Source organism: Hermetia illucens, chromosome 5 (genome assembly GCF_905115235.1).
Source record: "Hermetia illucens chromosome 5, iHerIll2.2.curated.20191125, whole genome shotgun sequence".
NCBI classification, from domain to species: Eukaryota; Metazoa; Arthropoda; class Insecta; order Diptera; family Stratiomyidae; genus Hermetia; species Hermetia illucens.
Genome location: NC_051853.1, coordinates 7,992,005 through 8,004,897, shown reverse-complemented (window position 1 = coordinate 8,004,897; position 12,893 = coordinate 7,992,005). Strand labels below are relative to the sequence as shown.

At 45.1% G+C, this 12,893-nt stretch overlaps 1 protein-coding gene and 1 long non-coding RNA gene across 4 annotated transcripts in view; one reads left to right on the top strand and one right to left on the bottom strand.

Moving 5' to 3' along the window:
- Positions 1 to 3,095: 3,095 nt before the first annotated feature.
- Positions 3,096 to 4,763, bottom strand: LOC119656667. Of its 2 annotated transcripts, none has more exons than XR_005250068.1 (4): positions 4,612 to 4,763; positions 4,282 to 4,420; positions 3,444 to 4,104; positions 3,096 to 3,387 (listed from the first exon to the last, which is right to left on the bottom strand). It is a non-coding gene; the product is annotated as an uncharacterized LOC119656667 (long non-coding RNA). The 2 variants fall into 2 exon arrangements; XR_005250067.1 differs by having other exon boundaries at positions 3,099 to 3,387; positions 4,493 to 4,763.
- Positions 4,047 to 12,893, top strand: part of LOC119656660 (protein shifted) — a 23,733-nt gene continuing 14,886 nt past the window's right edge. For both annotated transcript variants that reach the window (XM_038063139.1, XM_038063138.1), the window contains exon 1: positions 4,047 to 4,187. The gene's annotated coding sequence lies outside the window, so the exon portion shown is untranslated. The remainder of the gene's footprint in view (positions 4,188 to 12,893) is intronic.

Below are 12,893 nucleotides of genomic sequence, written 5' to 3'. Positions count from 1 at the left end.
AATGCTTTTAACTCAGCCAACTGGGGCTGGATTAAGGGCGCTTTGGCCAAACTGGGTGTTCCTAGCTACTTGGCTCGGCTCATCGAGAGTTACTTTTCGGACAGACTTCTCTGGTACGAGACGGACGACGGGCCGAAGGAGTACATTGTGACAGCAGGTGTGCCTCAAAGTTCGCTGCTGTGGAACATAATGTACGACGGAGTGCTTGGCCTTCGCGTGCCGGAGGAGACAACGCTGATTGGTTTTGCGGACGACTTGGCGGTAGTTGCAATTGCAAAGCATCCCGAGGACGTGGAGCTTTATGCAAATGAAGCCATTCATACCATCAAGTCATGGTTACGAATGGCCAAGCTGGACCTGGCGGACGAAAAGACGGAGGCGGTCCTCATTACTAACCGTAGGAAGAACAACACGGTTACCATCCGGGTTGGTAATCGTGAGGTCGTCTCAAAATCGGTTGTCAAATACCTGGCGGTGATGATCGATGCCAAGCTGAGTTTCAAGGGACACTTGGATTATGCGCGAGAGAAGGCAGCAAATGCCAGCTCATCCCTTGCAAGGATGATGCCTAACGTGGGAGGGCCGAAGTATAGTTGCAGGCTAGTCATCGCGGGAGTGGTGAGGTCGATCCTGCTATACGCGGCCCCTGTCTGGGCGGGAGCGTTGAATCACGCTGTCAACCGGAGGAAGATATGTTCGGCATACCGGCCAATTGCGCTAAGGGTGTGCAGCGCATTTAGGACGGCGTCAACGGAGGCAGTGTGTGTTATCGCAGGAATGATCCCTATTGATCTTCTAGCGAGCGAGGCACACTGGCTCTACGAAAAACGGAAGGCAAATCCAGCCGAGGTGAATGCGGATTTCCGAAAAGCCATCAGGAGAGAGTTGTGTGGCAAGTGGCAACAACGATGGGATAACTCCGACAAGGCAACCGAAAGCACGGAGAATTGAATTACCACCTGACACAGTTCCTTACGGGACACGGTGGCTATAGGAAGTACTTGCATCGCTTCGAGTTGGACGAGTCTCCCAACTGTCCTGAATGCGGTGCTACACTCGAGGACCCGGAGCACGTTATGTTCCATTGTCCCAGATTTCTGCAGCAGAAAAGGAGGTTGAACAGCATCTTAGGGGCGGACATCGCGCCCTCCAACCTGGTGGAAGAGATGTTGAAGTCGGAGGAAAACTGGATGGCGGTAAATGAGGCAGTAGCCGTGGTGCAGACAAAACTCCTGGAGTTGGATCGAGCTCGGAAGGCGGCGCGACGGAGACGTGACATGGACGAGCTGGTATAGCGAACCAGAGCCTCCCCCGCGAAGTAATACTTCACGGTGGTCCCGCGGGGAGGGGCGGAAGAGTGGGGGTGGTTTTAGTGGGTGTGAATCCCACACACTGCTGCAACCTGGCGCAGCAGCGTCTTTCTAAGATTTCCACCTCCATCCATAAAAAAAAAAAAAAATACATTCGCAACTCCGGTCCATTGAGTGTGGATACTGCCTGTTAGGTATACTGTGCTCGAGGTAGATTGATGTAGAGGTGTTCGTTTAAGAGCGTTCCGTCTGGCGACGACCCTAATGAGTGCAGGGTAATTCCTATAATTTGCAGAGTTCCCGCAGTTTACATACTTTAGGGTTTCCTCTGGAGTTATACTCCACGCTTGTGTAGACTATCGCACAGCGATCAACAGAGTGGCAGTTGAGAGATGCATGTCCAACCCGCAGACAGTTTTTACATTGCAAAATCCGTTTCGTTTCGATCGGTTCGAAGCGAACGATTATATGATTTATTGCCCTGATCTGAGGTAATTGATCCACTTCAAACGAGACATCAAAAGTAATTAGGCAGAGGTTGCATGCCCCTCAGTTTTTCAATTTGTGGTTGTGGGAAGTTTGTGTTTGAGCGGTGTCACTTTTTTGTATCTTCATGTCCGGGAATATTGCACTCAGTATAGTGTCACGCCGTTCACGAACAGTTCGATTTGGATAGGCAATTTGCTCTCTTTGCTGTATTAGAGGTGAGAACCATCAAACTAAAAAGTTTGGTTGAAATCCTACTGTTATTAACAAAGTTATAGTATAGTTTTCGCATCAAATTACTACTCCCTAAGAGATAAAATGCCACCTAGAATTAAATATCGGGTATATTCAAGCACAGAGCTTCCAATTTCCACCTTATTTACGTGAAATTGTAACCATAGAGGAGCATTGCGTCTAGACGATTTTGATTTCCATTGTGTTCACTGAAACTACCATCCCAAACAAAGATCAAATAGCTTAATAAATTTCTGATCATTCTTTCAAAATTAAATGCAGCTTTAAAGTGATTGCAGCTTAACACTTTAGAAGAAAACATTTCACTAATTCATATGTTGATGCTTATTTGTTCTCTTCGCTCAACTTCACTTGAATCCATTATCTCAGAACGATGTGTTGACGACATTTTTTTCCCATAACACCTGTCCAGTAATAGATAATTAGTACCTAGTTAAGAGCCATAAATCTTTTCCAAATTACACCTTATAATGTGCGCACAGCTACACACCTACTTTTGTGAAACGTAATTATACCTCATATATTTGTTAAGGTAAAGATATGTGTGAAAGTATCTTCTATCCTCACCTTTTCACCCAAGTAGCGATTACTCATTTTATATCCCTATTATTCCCGAACACTGCAGGGCACATTATCCGGGAAACTCAAGTACCTGCTGTTACAAATCAAAGAGCTCCTCGTTAAAGCCATATAAAGTAATGACTATACGAAGAATTCCGGTCATCGTCTCATGAAGAGGCATCAGATTGAATATGATGGCATAATTGTGAGGAACAGTCAATTCAATAGTGGATCGATGGCTGGACCCGGGTCTTAAAGGTTTGTGGTTCGTCTTTTTTTCGGTTTGGGAAATATATCGAATTGAAACCTGTGGTACTTGATGGGTTGATCTGGCTTTTGTTGCGACAGTAGTTGCACATATACACGGAAAATATAAGATAAAAATTATAGTTTTTTTGAGGTATTGATTCATAAGCGATAATGCACATCTGCACTCACTGGAAAGTATCTCTACACAGTAATTGGGTAAAACCACATTGTGATGCAATGATTTATGAATATTATTGGGCAATTTCCAGAAAATATAAAGAGCTATGATTACCAGAAGTAACAAATCACTGTGTTGGTCATTTGCCTAATCAAACGCCCACTGGCGATTAATTTCAAGGCAGGGTGAATCATGACCCCATATAAAATCTTTACTGCGTGAAGGGATGATTCAATTAACAATCATCATAAAGCAGTCAAAAAGTGTATTGCTCTTCGTGGATGAGAATGGATAACTAAGGTTTAGTAAATAATATCTGATGAACGAAAACAGCAGTTGTGTTTGAACCTGAAATAGATAGAATTCTAGATCGTAGGATGCAGTAAATCCCATTTCATACTCACCAAGGTTTCGATCACAAAAAAGGTAATCATATATGTAAGTGCGTGGAACTACATGTGAGTATATGCCAAGGATCTACATAGTACTACGGTCAGAGCATATTCGCATTATTCTTACTGGAACACTGGACTTTGCATTTAAAGCTAACAATTCTCGGTGGATTGGCACAGCGAGCGGCTCTGAAACGAAGGAGCCGAAGGCACTGCACCACATCTTCATCTCCGCCACCGTTCTCGTTTTCATCTTCGTGGATTTCTTGCGGATCATTCATCTTATTTCTGGCTTTCTGGTTCTCGTGCTGGTCAAACGAGCTAGTCTCGACGTCGCCACGGTCGCCACTTGCCCGCAGTCGCATTTAACACTTACTTTTAGTTCGTCGTCAGTGTTGTTACTAAAGTGGTTTGTGCGGTTTTAACAGCTCAAGACTTGTTCACTCGACAACGGCCAGTTGGATATCGATAATCTTAACGCCTTAAGTGCTTAGTGCCGTGTTCCTATCGTCACCCCTGTGTTGCCTTTTTGCCTTGTTTACTTTGTTGTCTAACCCGACGTATCCAAACAGCTCGTTCAATATTATCTCGATAGTGGTAGTGGTAGCGTGCTAGTGCAACTTAGTGTAATATTGATTTGTTCTGAAAGATCGTTGATTGATTTGCAATTAATCTAAAAATAGATCCAAGAGGAATTCATTCGATGTGGTAAAATAGTTTCGAGATATGTAAATTTGGACCACTGGAGAAAACAAGGTAATTTGAATTTGAAAACTCTCCAACATCTCTATTCATATATTCACAAGAATGTTATAAGACATCGCAACGCTATTGCGCATTTTTACTATACCTTTGTACAGTTATACCGATTCTAGCAACAATCAATCCTGAGTATTGGTTATGGCTTTCTGTCTCCATAGAATCTCTATTCTGCCTGCATCCATTTCCTTGAAAATCTACGCAATGCCACTATCTGGATCGGCGATCACCTGCAATTGGTCAATATATATAACTGCGGACACTATACCAAGTGCACAACTTCAGAAGCCATATGTACATACGTGCAATCTCAAAAACGAGTGTTTTTCTACTTATTTGTTCCTTTAAGAAATGCACGACCGTCGCGGTGTTCACCTCGACTGGAAGAGTCACATTTCACTTGACTTGATTCACTACTTACATTGCCGTTTGCCGTTTATCATGGAAGCCCTTTTGTTTTCCGTTTTGTGCAACTTAAGCTTGAAGTTTTTTGTCAACGATTTTCGCTGGCAATTATACTTGACTGTAAAACAGCTGCAGGCTAGCACCGTAGCGCACGCAAGACGGCAACCGGTCTCGTGTGTGCATCACAATGTGTGTTGTCCGGTTCTCAATCGCCTACGATATATATACACATGCAGACTGGAATGTGCTTATTGCAATGAAGGTTGCAGCCTACAGATGTACATACTAACTTGAAAATATCCTGGCTGAAGCTTCATAATGATAGTGAACAACATTAGGCATATGTTACTCTTTCAATTGTAGCAAACGACAATATTGAAGCTACAATTCCAAAAATCCCCTCCTGTACGCTCTCTTCGGGGTTCGCCCTATGATTATACGGGCATATGATCAAACTGTCGCGCGTCACTAGGTGTCAGGGCTAGCCCTCCTCCCGGACAGTGACTCTCCTCTCAACCATCACGCCCCCCCCCCCCCTCCCTTCCTCTTTTATCCCCTCCTTTTATCAAAGCTCCTTCCCGAATTCCACAGAGACTCCGACAGTCAATCCTCGTAAATTTACTGCAACCCAAAGTACCAAACCTAGATATGATATCAAAATCATACTTGGGGATTTTAACAGCCAAGTAGGGAAGGAGCCCGTATTCAGGCGATACGTTGACTCCCATAGCTTACACGAAAAAACAAATGATAACGGACTGCGGACTATTCAATTAGCAGGGTCACACGAAATGGTTGTTGGATGTACCTGGTTTGTGCGGAAAGCGGTCCACAAACATACGTGGGCCTCTCCAGACGGGACCACTTTCAACCAAATTGACCACGTGTTGATCGAACGCCGCCACCTCTCAACCTTGATGAATGTCAGAACATATAGGGGGGGCAATATAGACTCGGATCACAATCTCGTTGGCATGGTGCTCCGAGCTCGAATAACAATACCACCTAAAATCCCCTCTGACAATCAGGTAAGAGTGAACACTGAAGTCATCCACAACACAACCCTCCGCGACACCTATAAGAGGGAAATGGATGCCGCAATAACCGCAGTCAACAGAGGACCTGGAGATGAAGCATCAACAAATGATCTTCACAACCACCTGAAGAACGTTATCATGGATACGGCCACAAGCATACTTGGCCCCAGCCGCAAAAGGAGTCGGAACGGCTGGTTTGACGATGAATGTACGCTAGCAACGGAACAGAAGAATGCCGCATACCGAGTAATGTTGCATTCTCAAAGAACGCGGGCACGCGCAGAGACTTATCACGAACTCCGTCGAGCGGAGAAGCGGCTTCACAGACGGAAAAAGGAAGCCTGGGAGAACCAACAAGTCTGTGAACTAGAAAAGTACAGGGAGCAATCGCACCAAGCGCGGAAGTTTTACCAACAAGTCAGCAGGATGAAGCCTTATACACCTCGATGCTCATCCTGCCGAGACAAAGAGGGAAATCTGATTTCCGACGGAATGGGCGTATTAGAGCGATGGGTTGAGTACTTTGATGAGCTACTGAACAACCAGAACATCGGCGAGTTGGAGGTCCCGCCAACTGAAGACGACGGACAAATACTGCCACCACCAAGTTTAGGAGAAACAGTCCGTGCAATTCATCGGGTAAAAAATCATAAGTCGCCAGGAGCCGATGGAATTACAGCCGAATTGGTTAAATATGGAGGCGATCAGTTCCACCAAGTGGTTCATCAACTTGTGCTCAAGGTATGGGACAGCGAATCAATGCCTGACGATTGGCAACGAGGCATAATCTGTCTCATACATAAAAAGGGAGATATCAGACAGTGCAGCAATTATAGAGGTATCACGTTGCTGAGTACCATCTATAAGATATTCTCCACTATCTTGCTAGGCCGGATAGCCCCATACGCCCAGAACATCATTGACCCATACCAAAGAGGCTTCACTCCAGGCAAATCAGCAACAGATCAGATTTTCTCTCTGCGGCAAGCGATGGAAAAACTGTTGGAATATGGACACCAGTTGCACCATCTATTAATCGACTTTAAAGCCACCTATGATAGCATAGCCAGGGTAAAATTGTATACGGCCATGAGAGAATTCGGTATCCCGACGAAATTAATAAAACTGACTGGGCAGACCCTGTGCGAGGCAGGATAAAAGCAGCAGGATCACTCTAAAGACCATTCGACATCAACAACGGTCTACGACAAGGGGAGGCCCTATCATGCGTCCTCTTTAACCTGGCCCTCGAGAAAGTGATCCGTGATGCTAAGGTGAATGCAAGAGGTACGATCCTCTGCAAGTCCACCCAACTACTGGCCTATGCTGACGATATCGACATCATGGGAAGAACCACCCGAGACGTACAAACTGCCTTCATCCAGATCGAGCAGGCGGCGCGAGATCTTGGGCTGCACATCAACGAAGGCAAGACAAAATATATGGTGGCAACGTCAGCACCGAAGACGAATCAACCAACAACATCAAACCGCACTGGTCAAACACGAACAAGAATAAGGATAGGGGAATACAACTTTGAGACCGTTGACAATTTCTCCTATCTAGGGTCGAAAATCACAACCGATAACAACTACGATGATGAAACCCGCGCACGGTTGTTGTCAGCCAACAGAGCCTATTTCAGCTTACAAAGACTGTTCCGCACGAAACGTCTCACCATAGGGCCAAAGCTCCTACTGTACAAGACTATGATCTTGCCAGTCCTCATGTATTCCTCGGAAACTTGGGTTCTTAGCAAGAAAAATTGCGAACTCTTGGCCGCGTTCGAGAGAAGAATCCTCCGAAGAATTTTTGGCCCCCTACATGAGGATGGACGATTCCGTAGCCTACACAATGACGAAATCTATGAGCGATACCATGACCGCCCGGTTGTGGATAAAATCCGGCTCAATAGGTTACGGTGGGCGGGTCACTTAATCCGTATGGATGAAGATGATCCCACCCGGAAAGTCTATAAGGGCAATATCTATGGTAGAAAAAGAAGACGAGGCAGACCCTGCCTAAGATGGAGCGATGGCGTAGGCCAGGACGCCAGACAGCTTTTAGGGATATCGAATTGGTAGACCTCGGCGCAAAACCGGGATGTCTGGAGTTCCTTATTAAGGCAGACCTACACCGGATACCGGTTGTTGCGCCGTTGATGATGATGAAAGTACCAAATATCAATATCACAGTGAGTAGTCTGGCATGCAAATTGCATATACCTTACGGACGACGTACAAATGGGATAATTCTGCACTCCAATATGGGTAGGCATGGTAGGTATCAGTGGCCGCTGTGAGGAGCTCAATTAGTGCTGTGGTGCACTGCCACAAACTCCTAACACCGTGACTGCTGTTATGAGAGCAGGGAGGCAGAATTCATCCGGCTCAAATCTTCAGAGCCAGCCCGAGACATTCACAAAAGAAAGCCCTTCTCTCACCCTGCAACTAGAAAAGTCTCTTTAAAGTCCCCAAACAATAGTTTACCCAGTTCCCGTAGCCTGATTCTAGCTAGAGCTAGGCAATCACATAGGAAATGACTGAGGGTTTCCTCTCTTCTCCGCAGCTTCGGCAATGCGAATTGTAGGGTATACCGAGCCTGGTGGTATGGTCATCTACGGGCCAGTATCCCGTACAGACCACCATAACCTTGTACGCATTTGATTCTTCTCTGGCACAGGCGCTCTCGTGATCGGGTTTTGTTATAACCGGGCCAAATCCTCCTTGACTTGGCACAGATGGTAAGCCTTTGCCATCTAAGACCGGCGGCTGCTAAATAGTGCGAGTAGATTCCGCCCTTGAAGGTCGCCTGTGAGACACCGACTGTACCCACCGAAGGACTGCCAACAGCACAGCCCTGCTTGGCCAATCTGTCAGCCAGCTCTTTCCCTGTCTATGTTCCTATGCCCGGGAACCCAGAGGAGGGTGTACTTGAGCGTGCCGCCCAGATTGTTCAGCGCGTTTCTGCACTGCCCCACCAGCCAGGAGGATGTCGTCGCTGAGTACAAAGCCTTAATGGCCGCTTAGCTGTCGGTCAAAATGGCTATGTTACGCTTTCCAGCTCAGATCATGGTCCAGCCATCGATAGATTTCCAGTATCGTCAGTACTTCTGCTTGGAATATACTGGCGAAACCTGGGAGACTATGTGTATTCGAGAAAACCCCAAAACCGACTCCACAGACCATCTTCGATCCATCGGTGAAGAATACTGTGTCATAACCTTGCAATACACCGCCTGTCTTCCACGCTGCCCTGGTTTGAAAGTCTATAGCAAAGTTTTTCGTGAAGTTCAGCTTACGCATAATCCATGAGAAATGCGCAGATTTTCCAAGGTACTTCGTCTAGGATGTTACTATCGACGTAGGCGTAGTCTAACGGCACTGTATGCTACAAATATTTAATGTGAACATCTAGGGGGAGAAGATGCAGAAGTATTATACACTGAGAGCATCTGCCGGGCAGGACTGCAGAGGCCCAGTAGTACCTGCACACGCAGTTATTTGAATCCTATTAAGCTTCGTTCTATTGCACTTACTACTCAAAGCCTTCCACAATACAATAGAGCCGTACGTTAGGATTGGGCGCACCACAGCAGTGTACATCCAGAGATCGATCCTCGGCCGAAAACCCCATTTCTTTGCAAAGGTTATCTTGCAGGCATAGCAGTCCTATGTTCAATTTCCAATTTAGTTTTGTATTAAGGATTATAGCCAAGTACTTTACTTTGGATGAAACAACCAATCTTTGTTCATTCAGCGGTGGTAGATGGAATTCAAATACCCTTCTCTTGGTAGTGAATAGCATTAGTTTCGTTTTGGTTGGGTTTATGCCGAATCCGCACCAATATTCGTAAAATTTCGTCCATCACTATTAATCAGAGCACTGGAGAGATGGCGCCACCGTGCTTCTGTTCGCAGTTCTGGTCAAGTGGTTGCCTTCCAGATCCGAATGGATTATCCTGGTACTCAGCATGGATATAATCCAATGCGTCAGATACCCCTACAATTCAATAATGGTCAAGGCTTCCTTGATGGCATTGGCAGTACTAACGTCGTTGAATGCTCCATATATTCAAGAAGGCAACTAGGGTATACTGCTTGTACTGCAGTGACAGCTCAACCGTGCCAATTACCTCGTGGAGAGCGGTTTCTGTCGATTTGCCTTTGAGGTAGACATGCTGGGAATTAAAGAAAGGTGCTCTCTCCATAATCGCCCTTAAGTGGATATGGAGAACGTGCGCTAGGGTCTACAACACGAAACAGTTGAGACTGATTGGTAGAAAGTCATTCGCGGACTCATAACCGCATCTATCCACTAAAAGTATGAAAACTACTCGTGCGCGTCTCCAGGACTGTGGTACGCATCTTAAAAAGATACAGCTCCGGGAAATCTCAACAAGCCTCGGTACAATCCTTTCCTGCTGCTTTTGTAGCATGACTGGCATTCTGTCATCTGGACCCGGAAATTTATATGCTTATAGCCCAACAAATCTTATCCTAACTACTAACTATCGATTTGATAGTCTCGCGCGGCTGGGGTGACCGCAAACCCTCCGCGATGCTATTATGCCAAGAAGGCGACTGCTCTCCAGTATGTACAATTCAACTATTGGTGGAACTACGAAATTGTAAATTTGCACCGATGCTTTGCCAGACATTTAGGGGAAAGCCCGGTAGCAACGATCGATAAGAGGTACAGGCAAGAAGAACTGCTTCAAACAATTGTGCGAATATGCCACTATAAATACAAGGTCGTAATGAAAATGTTTTGCAAAGATCACCTCGGGTGAACTGCTCACACCTTCTAAAAGAAATTGTTGCCGCAATGCTGCGAGAGGCGGGAGTCTAGCTCAAAAAGTAACCGAAGAGGGCGAAAACATGTAGATGACACAGAGTTTAGGAGCTGGCAATGAAGATTAGGCCCGACCATTTCGTCAAGATATTCGAGGCGTGCCTAACAGAAGGAATATTCGCTGCTCATTGGTGAAAACAGAAGTTGGTGTTACTTCCTAAACCCACTTAATCACCTGGAGATCCAACACCATATCGCCCCATCTGCCTGTTGGATACAATGGGGAAGATAATGGAGAGACTGTTACCCCGGCAATGGCCTGTTGGAGCACCAATATGGTTTTTGACATGCCCATTGTACGGTGGATACAACAAGCATAGCATGATGATAGATTTGTCGAAAGGTGTTTTGAGTTCTGGCGGCTGCCGTGCCGTATTGACATTTGATGTCAAAAATACATCCAATTCCGCCAACTGGAATTTAATTAAAGGAACATTAGTTAACACAGCTGTTCTTCGATGTTTGGCAAGTCAGGTCGAGAATTACCGCCCAGAGAGGACTCTCTGATATGGGACGGAAGAATCGCCAAAGCAAGGGTACCAGATCAGGCGTCACCTGTAGGGGCGGAGGTCATTGCAAACTCATCAGACGGTAAACCCAATAAACCTACTTCCCTCTCTGAAGATTTGTAGCACTTTGAGAACCACATCAGATGATGGTGGCGGAGCTTTTCATGCAAGACATATAGACGTATTGCGTGCTAGGTACTAATAGGAGAAATGCTCACTCAAATGTTTCTATAAAAGAAATACACAAAGTCTTTCATACCTGAAGCGCTCACCTTCCGATTCCCCGACCTGTTTTTTTTTATGAAATTGGCGTCCACAAAATTATACGTCCAGTTATGGTATATTTTTTGTGTTTAGTGTATACATGATTGCATTAACTTGCCTTTCAACTTCTTGTTATTGTTATCTTAAGAAAACATTTTCTTTCGTTCCGCATAAAATGGGACGACGTAAATTTCTCAGTGAAGCTGAAAAAACTACGATTTTGGATTATCGTAAATATGCGCATTCAAATCAGTGGATAGTGATAAAAAAATTTCACATAGTCATGATGCTGTTAACTAATTTACAAAACATTCAGTAATTACAAGATTAAAAAGCATTCAAGTCAACAACAAAAACTAAATGCACGCGGTCTTATTATGGACCCAAGGTCAAATTCGACAGCTCCCTGTAAAGAAATTAATGGTAATTAAGTACTCAATATGATGTCTAAGGCTGTAAGGAAAACGATTTGCTAGGACAAGATTAGTAAAAGATCTAAAATGTTGAAAGCATCTGTGCTAACTAATGGAAAGCAAGTTTACAGATTAGAATTTGTGTAGAACTTTTTCAAATATAATTTATTTCAATTTTGAAGACTATTAGTGTTACTTCTGCCGCATGAAAAGAAATAGATACTTGAGGAAAAAACCAACAGTATTTTCACACGCAACTTCGATGGCGACTGCCTTTTCTTTCGGCTCGAATAGACAAATTGGAATGACAAGGTCTTTTCGATACTTACTCACTTTTTTAGGATAACAGAATGATATTCCGCCTTTCAGTAGGACAATGACGGCATCAGTAGCATTTCTACTAACCATTGGTAGTGCCAAACTCCTGTCTCAGGTGGATTATCGGCTAAAACACCCTCCTGGAACGTCCAGGACTCTGACCCGGAACTGTTTGACACATTGCCTCAGGCCAGACCTATTTAGTATAGGAGCAGGGAACCGTTTGACACATTACCTCAGACCAAGCCTACTTAGTACAGGGGTAAAACCCCGTGAATTCAGAAAGCCTCGACTACCCTGGCATCCCTCCTATCCATCTCCCTCTTTTTCGTTTAAGAATGCCTTGAGTATAACGTACCAATCGGCTCCACGTCTTTTCGCTCTGCAGCATGGCCTCAATTATGGTGTCGGGGGACCCAAAAACCTTTTCATCCAAAGGCGATTGCGATGGCGCTTCCACCTTCTGCAGAAGAAAAAGGTGTGGCAGCCATCATCCATCACGTCCTTGCAATAAATACAGTCGCCTTTCCTGAGGTATATAATCTTCCCGCTACCAACATTACAGCAGCGAGACGATACGGTAGGCAAAGGCCCTCGTCTTTGTACTTGCGCTAGGCTTTAACGGTCAATTTTCTTACTAAGGGAATCAACCCATATTTTAAAACCATAAAGGAAAAGGGACTGGATCGCCTCGCTGTAAAACCATATTATATTGGTGAGTAGTATCCCGCAGCACGTATTGCGTCAGTCAGTCGCTGACCACGCCTCTGGGACGCCTTTCCCCTTGCTTATTAGCACAAGTTTCGCAACCTTCCCGCTGTCAAACATGCGCTGAATGTGTCCAGTGCCAAGTCTGGCTTGTATTTATATACCAGTTTAAACATTTCGCTGGGAATACCGTCC